The sequence below is a fragment of the Diabrotica virgifera genome, chromosome 1 (genome assembly GCF_917563875.1).
Source record: "Diabrotica virgifera virgifera chromosome 1, PGI_DIABVI_V3a".
In the NCBI taxonomy this organism is placed as follows: Eukaryota; Metazoa; Arthropoda; class Insecta; order Coleoptera; family Chrysomelidae; genus Diabrotica; species Diabrotica virgifera.
The window spans coordinates 40569915-40585235 of NC_065443.1; the positions used below are offsets into that span (position 1 = coordinate 40569915).

General features: G+C 30.0%; 1 long non-coding RNA gene across 1 annotated transcript in view; it reads right to left on the reverse strand.

The window, feature by feature from the left end:
* Positions 1-12944, reverse strand: part of LOC114334740 (uncharacterized) — a 50788-nt gene extending 37844 nt beyond the window's left edge. Inside the window, exon 1 of the long non-coding RNA XR_003653156.2 lies at positions 12594-12944. This is a non-coding gene — a long non-coding RNA (uncharacterized LOC114334740). The remainder of the gene's footprint in view (positions 1-12593) is intronic.
* Positions 12945-15321: the final 2377 nt, after the last annotated feature.

The window sequence follows — 15321 nt, forward strand, 5'->3', positions numbered from 1 at the left end:
CCCCTGAGTTGGGGTGACAACCACCCCCATGGTAAAAGCGCCTTTCAGCATCATATAGATTTTGATCCTTGGACTATCCACTACTTATTCTCAAATTTTCAAGCAAATCGATCCATTCTGTAAAAATTGCGAGGTTTTGTTCTATTTTAAGCTTCATTACTTGGACTAAGATAGAAAGTTGAATTTTTTTTTTGCCTATAGAAGTGTACTGTACCTTTCATTTTCAATGTATAAAATTAAAATCGATTAACTACCACGGCGCCAGGAAATTTTTTAAATAAACATTAATTTTTGGTGCTACGCGCAGGACAGCGGTGTTCGATTCACACAAGTTGATTTCCACCAAAATTTCTTCCAATCTTTATCTAGAATATTATTTTGGTACTCTATATTATGTTGTATTTTAATATTTTAATTCCACAAAAATCAAACTAATTTTATTATTGTTTGTGAAATATTGTTTAAACAATTGCATATGTTTAAAAATAATAAACTTTATTCTCTAAGTTAAAATATATGAACAAAGAAAGTCTTTGCTAAAAAAAGTGTTATTTCAAAGGATAGAGTATGGTTTTTTATTTTGCAATATACAAATTTATTTATTTATATCGAAATGCAATAAAAATTAAAATGTATCAATCATTGTCAAAGGTCATTGGAATGCCCAATCAGAGCAAACTATCCGCTGTCCTGCGCGTAGCACCGATAATTATTGTTTATTTAAAAAATTCCTGACGCCGTGGTAGTTAATCGATTTTAATTTTGCAAATTGCGAATGAAAGGTACAGTACACTTCTATACGTAAAAAAATTCAACTTGTTATCTGCTTTATTTTCAGTCCTGTAACATTTTGAAAAAATGATTTTTTTTGCGAAAGCTGGATTGCAAAATTTATTTTGCAAAATCTATTAAACCGATCTTAATGAAATTTACAGTATTGTTTTACTGTGTCATAAAGTTTTTCTGAGTGAAACATGAAGGTCCTAAGTGTAGCATAAATTGTTGAAAAACGTAAAATGCGAGTACTTGTTTTTGTATAGTTTTTTCGCAATTATTGTCATTTTGCAACAAGGTTGACTATTTTTAAAATTTTTAACCAATTTTGTATTGTAGTAAATTTAATCATGCAACTTTTATGTTAGTACAATTTTTCTCGGAAATGAATACTTTTAAAGTTATAATCAAAAAACCAAGAAAAAAATCGAATTTTTCTTTCCTTCATTTTTTGACATTTTGATTGTTTAAACAATGTTCCGGACGTTTTTGAGAGGGAGGATAACTCAAATATTATTATTTGAGTGGGTCTAAGGATGCTTCGAATAGCATGAACACAGAAGAAAACGAACACGGAAGTATTGCGAGAAATGAGCAAATAACGCGATATAATAAATACAATACAAAATAACAAGTTACAATGTCTTTGACACGTAATGAGAAGACAGCGATCTGAACTATTAAGACTGATAATACAGTCAAAGATAAGAGGCGGAAGGAGTATAAGATGAGAGGAAACTGTCATGGTTGAAACATTTAAGGGACTGGTGTCAATGCAGTTCCATAGAACTCCTTAGAGCAGCGGAAGATAGAGTAAAGATATTGATGATGTTAACCTCCGATTAGGAGACGGCACTTAAAGAAGACTATTTTGACAAGGATAAATTAATGTTTCTACCTCGCAGAAGCGCGCGGCGCGTAGACTTCTTTTTGTTAAAATTTAAAACACTATGTTTAAAACTACATAAATCTCACAGAAAAAAATATATTTACCTAAATTTTGTGGAAAATCTTGCCCACGCTGCGCTGTGGCATGTGATGGAATGCTCCTTCATATATACCAGACATACATACGAGTAATAATAAAAAAATCGTAATCTTCATGTTGGTGTACTTGTTCGTTCGGTGGTTTAAAATATACTACAATTTTAACGTAAAATTCTTGAACGCATCTGCATTTATTTCATATTTGTGGAAAGTTAGTACATATATATCAGGAAAAAACCATAAAAACTTTTACTTTATCTGTACACATCCGTTAAAAGTTGCTATTAGCTGAACTACCAGAATTTGTATATCTTAAAACAATCTCTAAATGTGGTCTTAAAACAATCTCTAAACTTATCATTAGTTAACCTTCGGATGACCAAGGGGGGTAAATTTTGACTCTAATATCATTCTAGATACACTTATATTTTGTAATAAATTTTACGAAATATTTTACGAAAAAAAAATATTTTCTGAATTTGGAGTCAAAGACGAACTCCCTTGGCTTTCCATGTCCCAATTTTGTATTAAGTAAATACCGTCTATTACGTGGAATATTCTGTAAGAAACTTTCCGATCTTGAAAAAAAAATTGTTTGTTAAGCCTGTGATGACGTAAATTAGTGTATATTTTAAAATTCCTTTAGTTCTATGTTCAGAATGATGATTCCTATTTTTGTTCAGTTGTATTAAAATATGTTTTACTAATGTTTTTTTATCATTTATTGATACAATACTAACATTAAAATTACGAATACATTATTTTATTTCTTAAAACAGCTCAATTTTTTTGTCAATTGTCATTTTTGATTGGGGTCATTTTCTACTTACGTTGGTCATCTGTGTAACCAAAAAAGGTTGGTCATCGGAAGGTTAAATAAAAGTTATAGCTAAGGCTAAAACTAATTTATTTAGAAGTAGTTATATTCTTAGAAATGGATATATGCATCTATGGGTATAATATATACAAATATACATATTTTATATAAATGAATTATTATACATATAGGTACATACTTGAATATACAGTGAGTACGTTTGAGATGGAATAAATTCATTTCTCGAGAATGGGCGACTCTGGAGATAAATCCCGAAACGTGCCGATTCTTATTTTTAAATTATAATTTTTTGGAATATACAGTGATGACCGCGTTAATAACCGGCAAAATAGCACAAAAGATGGAAAACATATTAAGTTGCGAGATAAAAAGAAATGAAACTAGTCAAGCTGGAAAATTTAGCGATATTAACCTAAAAATTTACAAATCCACGAGGAAAAAATTTCCTGTAGTTGACTGTATACCATTTATTACAAAAAACCATAAAATCCTTTATAAAACTTATATTTGTTAAAATCCCTATACAGGGCTACATCATAAAACAAACAGAACTAGTTTTCAATCGGTTGACTGATCAGCATCAGTGTTTCTTGAATCAAACATGCTAACCACCAAAGTAAAAATATTAGGGTAAAAACCCTTTAAATAAACTTAATCCGTCACAGGAACATATAAAAATGATGTGATTTTACACATGGATGTATAAAATATCCAATGTTACACTCTCGATGTACCAATGAGCAAAATTTGACTTGATCACATCATAGCTGTGTAGAAGCAAGTGATATTGTATTCGTAAGTGTTAATGTATTCGTTATTCACTTGCTTCTACACAGCCATGATGTGATCAAGTCAAATTTAGCTCATTGGTACCTAGAGAGTGAAACATTGGATATTTTATACATCCATATGTAAAATCACATCATTTTAATATGTTCCTATGACGGATTAAGTTTAAAGGGTTTTTACCCTAATATTTTTACTTTGGTGGTTAGCATGTTCGATTCAGGAAACACTGATGATGATCGGTCAACTGATTGAAAACTAGTTCTGTTTGTTTTATGATGTAGCCCTGTATAGGGATTTTAACAAATATACCTTTTATAAAGGATTTCATGTTTTTTTTTAATTTACATTATATTAATTGTTTCCCACCTTTAGACGTATCGGACGAGTTCAGTCACAGTGACAGTTTTAGTTGACATACTCCTTTGATACGTGTAAAGGTGAGAAACAATAGATTTAATGTAAATCATGTCAATCAATGTCATGGCGATCGTCATCGCTTCGGCGAAATAAATTTTGTACATAATATATAGGTATATTATGTGTAGGTTTATATAAATTGTATAGAAGTATTTAAATTTAAAATAAATGTAAAACCTATTTTAGGATGGGAAAAAGGATTTATTTCGCGACCGTCATCCCTTCGGCGAAGTAAATTTTGTACGTATAATTATTATGTGTATGTATATATAAATTGTGTAGAAGTATTTAAATTTAAAATAAATTTACAATCAATTTTGGGATGGGGAAAAAGGATTGATTTGCGAACGTCATGTAATCGCGACCGTCATCATTTCGACGAAATAAATTTTGTACGTATATTATTATAATCTACGTATAATAATAGTAATATTATTGAAGTGAAAACTTCTTTAGGGACATTGTGCACTTTTGAGATGGGGAAAAAGTATTGAATTAGCGACCGTCATCGCGACCGTTATTGCTGTGACGAAATAAATTTTTGAAGTGAACACTTCTTTAGGGATGTCGTGCACTTTTTAGATGGGGAAGAAGTATTGAATTAGTGACCGTCATCGCGACCGTCATTACTTCGACGAAATAATATTTTGTAGTGAAAACTTTCTTAGGGACGTTTTGCCCTTTTTAAATGAGGAAAAAGTGTTGAATTGGCGACATGTATTTCATCGCTTCGATGAAATACATTTTTGAAGTGAAAACTTCTTTAGGGAGGTTGTGCACTTTTTAGATGGGGAAAAGTATTGAATTAGCGACCGTCATCGCGACCGTCATTGCTTCGACGAAATAATGTTTTGAAGTGAAACTTTGTTAGGGAAGTTTTTCCCTTTTTAAATGGGGAAAAATATTGAATTAGCGACCGTCATTGCTTCGACGAAAATAAATTTTTGAAGTGGAAACTTCTTTAGGGACGTTGTGCCCTTTTTAGATGAAAAAAGTATTGAATTAGCGACCGTCATTGCTTTAAAGAAATAAATTTTGAAGTGAAAACTTCTTTACAGACGTCGTGCTCTTTTTAGATGGAGAAAAAGTATTGAATTAGTGACCGTCCTCGCGACCGTCATTGCTTTTACGAAGTAAATTTTTGAAACGAAAACTTCTTTATGGACGTTGTGCCCTTTTTAGATGGAGAAAAAGTTTTGAATTAGTGACCGTCATTGCTTCGACGAAAATAAATTTTTGAAGTGAAAACTTCTTTAGGGACGTTGTGCCCTTTTTAGATGGGGAAAAAGTGTTGAATTAGCGACCGTCATCGCGACCGTCATTGCTTCGACGAACTAATTTGTGAAGTGAAATCTGCTTTAGAGACGTTTTGCACTTTTTCGATGGGGAATAATTATTAAATTAGCGACCATCATTGCTTTAGTTAGAGAAATAGATTTTTGAAGTGAAAACCTTTTTAGAGACGTCGTGCTGTTTTTAGATGGAGAAAAAGTATTGAATTAGCGACCGTCATTACTTCGCGAAATAAATTTTTGGAATGAAAACTTCTTTAGTGACGATGTGCCTTTTTAGATAGAAAAAAGTATTGTGTTTGCGACCGTCATCACTTTGTCGAACTAAATTTCGTACGTATATACAGGGTGTCCCGAAAAGATTTGTCATAAATAATACCATAGATTTTGGGGTCAAAAATAGGTTGATTGAACCTCACTTACCTATATACGATAGTGCACACAAAAAACGTTACAGCCCTTTGAAGTTACAATATAAAAATCGGTTTGTTTTCATATATCGAAAACTCTTAGAGATTTTTATTTAAAATGGACATGTGGCATTCTTATAGGCAACATCTTAAAAAAAATTAAAGTGAAATTTGTGCACCCCATAAAAATTTTATGGGGGTTTTGTTCCCTTAAACCCCCCAAACTTTTGTGTACGTTCCAATTAAATTATTATTGTGGCTCCATTAGTTAAAGACAGTGTTTTTAAAACTTTTTTGCCCCTTATCACTTTTTCGATAAGCCGGTGTTTATCGAGATATTTTGAATATTTTTCGAATCCATCACATATTTGTATATGGTTAAGTACGATTATAGAGACCTGCTAATAATCTGAAAATTTATTTATAATTTACATTATTAGGTATATGTATTTTGAAAAAGGAGCCACATCTCGATAAAAGGTGACTTATCAAAAAAGTGTAAGAGGCAAAAAAAGTTTTAAAAACTGTGTTTAACTAATGGTACCACAATAATAGTTTAATTGGAACGTACGCAAAAAATTGGGTGGGTTAAAGAAACAAAACCACATAAAATTTGTATGTAAACATATTAAAAAATATAAAATATGTATAAATATATAATACATATACATATATAAATATACAAAATAAGGTTTTTATTTTCTTTATATTAAAAAATAAGTCGCATCTCGATAAAAACTGGCTAATCAAAAAAATACTAAGAGGCAAAAACGTTTTAAAAACGTTCTGTTTAACTAATGGTACCACAATAATGAATTAATTGGAACGTACACAGAAGTTTGAGGGGTTTAAGAGAACCAAACCCCTATAAAAATTTTATGGGGTGGACAAATTTCACTACAATTTTGTTTTAAGATTTTCCTGCCATAAAAATGCCACATGTCCATTTCCAGTAAAAAATCTCTCACAGTTTTCGATATATTGAAAAAATCGATTTTCATTTTGTAACTTCAATGGGCTCTAACTTTCTTTATGAGCGCATTTGTACTAAGATAAGTTAGGTTCAATCTAACTACTTTTGACACAAGAATATGTAGTATAATCTATGACCAATCTTTTCAGGACACCCTGTATATTATGTATATGTATACATAAACCATAAAACCATAGAGCGTACGAAAAGCGTATATAATATAGGTATACCACTTCTTTTTGGATGGGGAAAAAGCATTGAGCTCGTAATTTAGATACTATAAGAAGATTTCACTTCTGTCGGCACTCCCATGAGTGCTTTAATTTTTTTTTTTACCGGAATAGGGGTCGTGTTATAGCTTATTCGAAAGGTTATTCAATACTCTATTCATTAATTTAAACACTAACTTAATAATTTATATAGGCTACTAAAAAAATATTTTTTGAATTAAATTAATTGAGGCAAAACAAAAAAAGGATGTAATTTATTTAATTCAAAATACATTTTATTGTTGTCAGAAAACAGAGAAAAAAGTTAATTTAAAAATAAACATTGCTTTTCGCTTAAATTAAATGTTCAAACTGCTAAGAGGCAAGTGGGTGACAGCTTTGATATTAAATATAAGGCATTCTCCTATTTTCGGAAAACAGCAAAATGTATTTCTAATGAAATAAATTATATACCTTCATCTTTTTGTCTGAATTAATTTAATTCAAACAATTTTTTTTGGGCACCATGTATAAATAATTATGTTAATGTTTAGATTAGTGAATAGAGCATTGAATAATCTTTCGAGTGAGCTATCACATGACCCCTATTCTCATTTAAAAAAAATCATTGATTGCATGATCACGTCCAGATGGATGACGTCACTAGCATGACGTACTTATATGCCAAACAATTATAATTTACAAATAAAAATCGACCTGCTTCGGGACTTATCTTTAGTGTCGCCCATTCTCGAGAAAATAAATGTATGCCAAGTCAAACGTGCTGTCTACATTAAACTCTAACGGGGAAGGATGTGATTAGTCGTATTCTTTTTCACTAATTCCTTTAGAAAAGGAATATTTTCAAAAATCCCTAAAATGTTCAATGTATTGTTTATTGTTTTTTACTAACAAATTTTGCTACCGCTTCATTAAACTCTCGTGCAAAAATCAAACTGCTATTTATCACCAATAAAATTCCTGTCATTTGACATGTTCTTCGTGTTCCACTCATTAAAATGCCCCGTTGGTGATAAACACCAGTCTGATTTTTGCATGAGAGTTTATTGAAATGGTAGCAAATCAATTGGAAATTCTGTCCGACAAAATATGTGGAACATTTTCGTAGTCTGACGTTCCAAATTTTTAACCTGTTCCAGAATTAAAACTTTTCCTGTTTCAGTGTTCCCATACATCAAAGTTTGTCAAACTAGACCCCGTTAAGCTTTTAACAAATTTTTAGCTTGCTATTAAGCAACTTATTTTTGTTAAGCGGGTTCCAGGTCTATAAATATTTATATAGGGTGTCCAATTTTTTTTAGTATTAAATCAGCTGACACAAAAAGAAAAACGTGTGCGATTTATTTAATTCAAAATACTGCAGAAAATAGAAAAACATATAGGTATGCCTTACGATACCTACTGAAAAAAGTGTATTGTTAGTTAGGTGGAATGACAATTCTAAAGTGACAGTTGCATCAAATAGTTGTACGATTGTACCTCTCGCAGGTGCAAAAAGATATGACAGAATAGAAAAGAAAACCCAACTAATTCCTCCATCAAAAGTGATAGCTGAGTATAATAACATAAGTGTGGTGTGATTTGCATGGTAACGACATATCAACCAACAGAATAAAGGTAAAAGGAAAGAAATAGTGGTGGATCCGTTTTACACAAAAAGAGGATTGTAAGTGTTCTTGTCAATGCAAGTAAAATATTATAACATGGAGAATAAAATCAAAATGTCACAGTTAGATTTTAAGTCTTACATTTACGTTACACTTATAAAAATTGAATCACCGCTTATCAAAGATAACGTCTAAGAAGAGGGTATATCGGCTTTAAATGATCAAATCAAGAATCCTAAAAGACCTAATTGGGGACAACCATCCAGAAACAGTTTGTTGTCAGAAATTATATTTATTTTTTGGTCATGTCATTGCATAGGAAGAGAATAAAGACAGAAGAAGATGCAGACAAGCAAAAGTACAACTGTTGATGTTGTGTGAACTGTAAAATCCATCTATATCAAAGTTGCCTTGAACAGTTTCACAGTAATCAAAAATTATACAAATTATATTTTAATGATTTTAATTTCCAATCGAGTAGTAAGATTTTTCATCACGTGTGTAATTCTGTCCAATCAGATTTTTATTATAGCGGTAATTTTCTACTTAGGTTACTATAAGCTCTGAGCTTCGCTGGTGTCGCTCCTAGCGGACTGCTAATTCAACTTTCACCGGTAATTTTTACATTTATTATTTAATTGTTATCGCTTATATTTACAACGCAAAAAAGTAATTAAATTTTAATCGATTTTTTTAAGATTTTGCTAATCATTTTGACGTTCTATTGATAAAATATGAATTTCTTACTTCGGATACTTTCACAATTATCATGCAGATGGCGCTAAGATTAATAGATTAATTTATAATTACATATTACGGAACATTAAAAAAACTTAAATTCAGTATTTAAAACGTAAGTATATTTAAGGTAAAAATATATATCACAGCTTTGACCAACTAATATTTTTTATAATTAATGTTTTTAATTTTAATTTTAAATAATCACTTTGACATTTATGTCAGATTTCCGGTAAACGTTTACAGACGTACCCTCTACGTACGAGCTCACAGCGTATACTGAGAATATTTTTAGGTAAATTGTTTCTCTTTATTTTCGACGAAAATTAACCATAATATACTTTAGTTCTGATTTTGTCAAATTATTACTAGACGAATAAGGATCTGTTTTTAGGTGGATGTGAGAGGTGGCATTCAGATTTTTGCGGATAAAGTTAGGTAATAACTTCTTTAATAATAATTGAATTATGCTCCTTCTCAAATATGCCGGGAACATAAATAAAAAAAATAAAATATTTAAAAATTTCAAAAAATTTCGTTTTTTTTTCTACTTTTTTGCTTATAACTTAGAAACTATTCATTTTAGAACAAAGTCGTAAAGGACTATAACAAAGATAATTAAATTTTATATCAGATACGATTGGTTGAAAATGTCTTAATTTATCACCCTTGCTTCAAAATAGCAATAAATATAAAATAAGGGGGCAAAACAAGCCTGTCCTTATTCAATGATTTTCCATCACTTAGGTTACACTTGGAACCTTCCTAATTCGCTTAGAAAATTTTTGTAATGTGCTAAAACCGTACACCAATTTTCATTAAAATTGACTCACTAGATTTTGCATAATAATTTTGCAATCTAAACTTTTTTTAAAAAATTTAAATTTTTTAAAATCTTGCACAACAAAAACTAGAACATACAAATATTTGTCAATTTTTTTACATATAAAGAAGTACTCCACCTATCTAATTCACTTTACAGTAGAAATTGCAATTTTTGAATGCGAATAAGGTTTGATTAAAAAATAAAATAGCAATTCTGCTGACAGCATTCGAAAGTTTAAGTCAAATTATTCCGGCTTTAATTACATATTTGCATTGCTAAAAATTAATTTTTTTATTGTTAAATAAAGCTATTTGTTTATAAGCCAAAAATTGTTTATAAATTTAAACATTGCTGAGGCCCATTAAATAATCCGATTTTAATTCTGTAAAGTGTATTAGATAGGTAGAGCACCTCTTTATATGCAAAAAAAAATAGCCAACTTCTAAATGGTCTACTTTTTGTTCAGAAAGATTTTAAAATATTTGAAATTTTTTAAAAACATTTAGATTGCAAATTTATTATGCAAAACTTATTAGGTCGATTTTAATGAAATTTCGTACACGATTTAAGTATGTTACAAATAATTACCTAAGCGAATTACATAGGTTCTAGGTTCCACCAAAGTGGTTAAAAAATATTGAATAACAACAGACTTATTTTGCCCCTTTATTTTGTATTTATTGCTAAATTGCAGAAAAGGTAAAACATTAAGACATATTTTACCTATCGTATGTCATACAAAATTTAATTATCTTTATTTTATTTCTCTATGACTTTGTACCAAAACGAATCGTTTTAAAGTTATAAGCAAAGAAAGCAGAAAAAATCGATGTTTTTCGAAATTTTTAAATATTTTAATTTTTTTATGAATGTTCCGGGCATATTTGAGAAGGAGCATAAGTCAATTATTATTACCGAAGGTGTCACCTAACTTTACCTGCAAAAATCCGAATGCCACCTTTCACATCCAAAAATAGACGTTTTTTCGGACATCCTTACTGGTCTATACGAGGACATTAAAAATCGGCAAGTTTAAGCGCTGGAATGTACTTCCGTAAAAATATTTCATGAATAAACCTGTATTTATAAATAGTTTTAATTGATATTTTATTGACATATTCGTCTGAATATTTGCTAAACTGTGTTGTTCACTTTGACAAGTTGAAAAATGTGTGTCATATTAATTGAAATGAATGTCACCGGATGTCTTTATAATAGTACATTATATACCGCGGGACTGAAGTAGTACATTTAATCCTGAAGGTAAAGTTTATGGCCCGACCGCAGGGAGGGCCATAATTTACCTGAAGGATTAAATGTACTTCAGTCGCAAGGTATATACGATACTTTTCGTACTTCCGGTATGATTTTATTAATTATTTCAATAATTTCAATCAGTTTTTTCTCTCTTCAACTCATTTAATAAACTGTCTTTAAAATAAGTTACCATAGTAACATTGCGTTGTGACAGTTATAATTTAGAAACATTGTCATTACTAGTGTCATTGTAAAGAAACATTGTTATTGATAATTATTGGTATCATGAGTGAAGAAGGTGTATCTGATATTGATAAAAGAGCAGCCGAAGTAGGTGAAGAATTGTTACCACCGAAATCTAGAAAACTATACGAGCAGCAGTACGATGCTTTTAAAAAGTGGTGCCGCTTAAAATTCGTTTGTTTGTGATTTAATCGTTCCGGGAGTTTCGTCAATATTTAATCCCGGAGGGATTAAATGTGACACTTTAGTACCTGTCACAAGGGAGTGAAGTTGTCACTTTAGGCCCGGAAGTACGAAAAAATACATACTTAAATTTTATATGTAAATATTAAAAAAATAATCTGTCAAAAACACACGAAAGTAAGAATAAATAAGAAAATAATGCTTCATTTTTGTCATTGGGCATGGGCCACTCGAGCCCTCCGGGCTCGAGTCGGGCAAGAAGTTTTCGAAAAATTGTCGTATTATGGTGAATTTATTCTCACTGCCTTGTGATATTAATGTAAAATTTTTTTCCACCTATCTCTACCGAAAGTATACTTTTCCGGACCTGATTGTAGGGAGCAAAGTTGTACTTTTCCTCCCTAGGGAGGAAAATATCCTATCCTTTTCCTATTTTTCCTAGGGAGGAAAAGTAAAAGTGACGTCATTCATGAAATAGAACTTATTGACGTCCTGTACAATATCTATTTTCTATTACGTAAGTATCTATACATTTTAACGTTTATTTATAAAACACCCAGTATTTTGCAGAATGGTAAAAAACAGTAAATTATTATTTTGATTTTTTACAGTGTTTACATTAATATTTTGACTTATATTTGACAGTTGACAGTTTTATTGTACCTACTTGTTAGTTTTAGTTTTAATAAATTTTGTTGGTTAGTTACATAAATAAATTAAGTAAAAATGAAAAATGACTTGTTATTAATTTGAGGAAGACCATATGTATAACACGGGAGTAAAGTGCCTTTTCCTCCCTTGAATAATTACTGTAGCACTTTCCTCCCTTGTTATACAAATAGCTATATCCTGGGAAATACTAGATATATCTTTGTGCCCACGCAATATTTTCTTATAAAAAAACTAAGAAATTTTATTTTTTTTTAACTTGATAAATGTGTATTAACCCCATTTTTAGCAATAAATAGCAATAAATCACAATTTATTTTTTTATAAGCTTGGAAACTATGGATAAATAAAATGACTTACTGGACATTGTTTACCATTATATGTGTTTTTACACTTATTAAACACTAAGCTTTGGCATGGTCCACAAGAAGGAGGTTTTGGTGTGTTGTTCGGTATCTTACATGATAAACAGCCATCTTTATTTGTGATAATGTGATTACTCTGATTAGTGTGATCACTTTGTTCTAAAGGAATACTCCCAGTACCAGTAAAGAATATCACAATAACTAATGTTATAGCTAAAAACACCTTCGCGAGCATTGTAGATGAGTAAGTTGGACAGTTAGTAAAAACGTAAGAATCTTCTGAAACTCTTGGATATATTCTTATATATTATATACATGTAATGTTATATTTTGTTTACATGGAAATATGCAGATTACTGAATAAAAGAGTTTATCAAATTTTACTAATTGTTTCTATAGAAACCTTATCATTCTTTGACACGTTTTTGCGCAGAGATGGTTTAAGTTATAAATTACTTGAAAATAGATTCAAATTCTTGATCGACTAGAAAATAAATTCTATTTTCTTTTTCAGTAAAAGCTAGCAAGAAACCTTGTTTGTTTTTTAAAATCGATTTTGGGGAAAGGCGCAAAATGTCGCCTGTCAAAATTTTCAATGTGTTTTAAATGTATTTATTTCTTTCGAATCCTAATAAAACTAATAAGTATTTTTGAAAAATTTAAACGCAGAATGAAAAATCACGTTATTACTGAGTGCCGAAAGTTCCTTATAATAAATAAAAAGTTTCTTTTGAATTAAATATTTGCAATTAAAAATCACACTAAATTTTGTCTTTTATTTTCAGCCCTTTAACTTATTAAAATAAAAATTATAAAAATTTTCAGGGACTTTCGGCACTTAGTGATTACGTAAACTTTCATTCTGCGTTTACATTTTTCAAAAATATTTATTAGTTTTCTCAGGATTGAATAGCATGGATAAATTCAAAACAAATTAATAATTTTGACAGGGGATATTTTGCGTCTTTTCCCTTAATGTCTCTTTGCTATCATGACTTCTGCATAAAACGTTATTAAAAAGATTTTCATTTCATGTTTTAACCAGAGTTATTCTTCAAATATTTTAGAAAGTTGAAGTATTGAATGACAGAATTAATACACATATTAAATAATAAACATATTTTAGTTTTAGTTAGTAAGTTTTATTACCAAGGGTATTATAAGGAATATTTTATTCATATGAGATTCTGTCCAATTGAATAGGAAGCGACAGAAATAAAAATTGCAGCAATTATTTTTTAATGATTTTAACTTCCAATCGTATAGTAAGCTTGTTGATCACGTGTTTAATTCTGTTCAATAAGAAAATTATAAAAATTTTCGAAAAACTTTCGCATTATTGTCAATTCATTCTCACTCTCTTGTGATATTATACCCGATAATTTTTGATTATTTCATTCATAGGAGATCTGACCAATAGAAAGCTACAGAAAGAAAAATTAAATTGATTATTTTTTGATGAAAATCGTACTGACGATCTACTTTCAATGGTATAGTAAGATATTTGATCACGTGTTTAATTCAGTCTAATCATATTAAAATTATACTGATTATTTCATTCATAGGAGATTCTGACCAATAGAAAGCTACAGACATGCAAATTAAGGTGATAATTTTTGATAATCTCCCGTCGTTAAGCATATTACGTCAGATGCCCTTCGTTGCTACGAAAAAATACATTCAGTGACATTAATGACAAATGTTTTAAAAATTATAAAAGTGATGACTTTCAACCGTCAAATACATATTTATAACAACTGTGTGTTTAATTTCACTAATTGGTACTTACATTTACAGTGAGCATGTAAAGGTTGGAATAAATTCATTTTCTCGAGAATCGACGATTTTTGAAAATAATCCCTAAACAGGTCAATTTTTATTTTTATATTACGACTTTTTGGCATACATGTCATACTAATGATGTTACCCATCTGGGCGTGATGACGTCATCGGTGATTTTTTTTAATAGGAATAGGGGTCGTGTGATAGCTCATTTGAAAGGTAATTTAATTCTCTATTCAGTAATATAAATATTTACATAATTATTTATACAGGGTGTCTAAAAACAATTTTTATTTAACTAAATTTATTGACATAAAAAGAAGAATGCATGTAATTTATTTAGTCCAAAATACATTTTACTGCTCTCAAAAAACAGAAAAAAATGTTTATTTGAAAAATATTCATTGCTTTTCGCTTAAATTAAATGTTCAAACTGTCACGAGGCTGGTGGGTGGCGGCTTTAATATTGAATTTAAGCAAAAAATGATATTTGTTTGTCAAATAAACATCATTTCCTGTTTTCTGATAGCAGTAAAATGTATTTTGTGTTAAATAAATTACATACATTCTTCCTTTAAAGTCAATAAATTTAATTAAAAAATTTTTTTTTGGACACCCTGTATAAGTAATTATGTTAATGCTTATATTACTGAATAGAGAATTGAATTACCTTTATAATGAGCTATCACACGACCCTTATTCCTATTTAAAAAAATTGTAGATGACGTCATCACGCCCATATAGGTGACGTCACTGGATCTACGAAAAAAGGTCGCCAACAATTGGTCGAGCGAAAAAATGTCGCGCACATTTGAGCGCGTATCAAAAGGTCGCCGGCGAAAAAACAGCGCCGACGAAATAAGGTCGCGTGCAATTGATCGCGCGAAAAAAGATCGCGTCAGAAAATATGTTTTCATTTGCATACTTTAACTTTCCTTCAC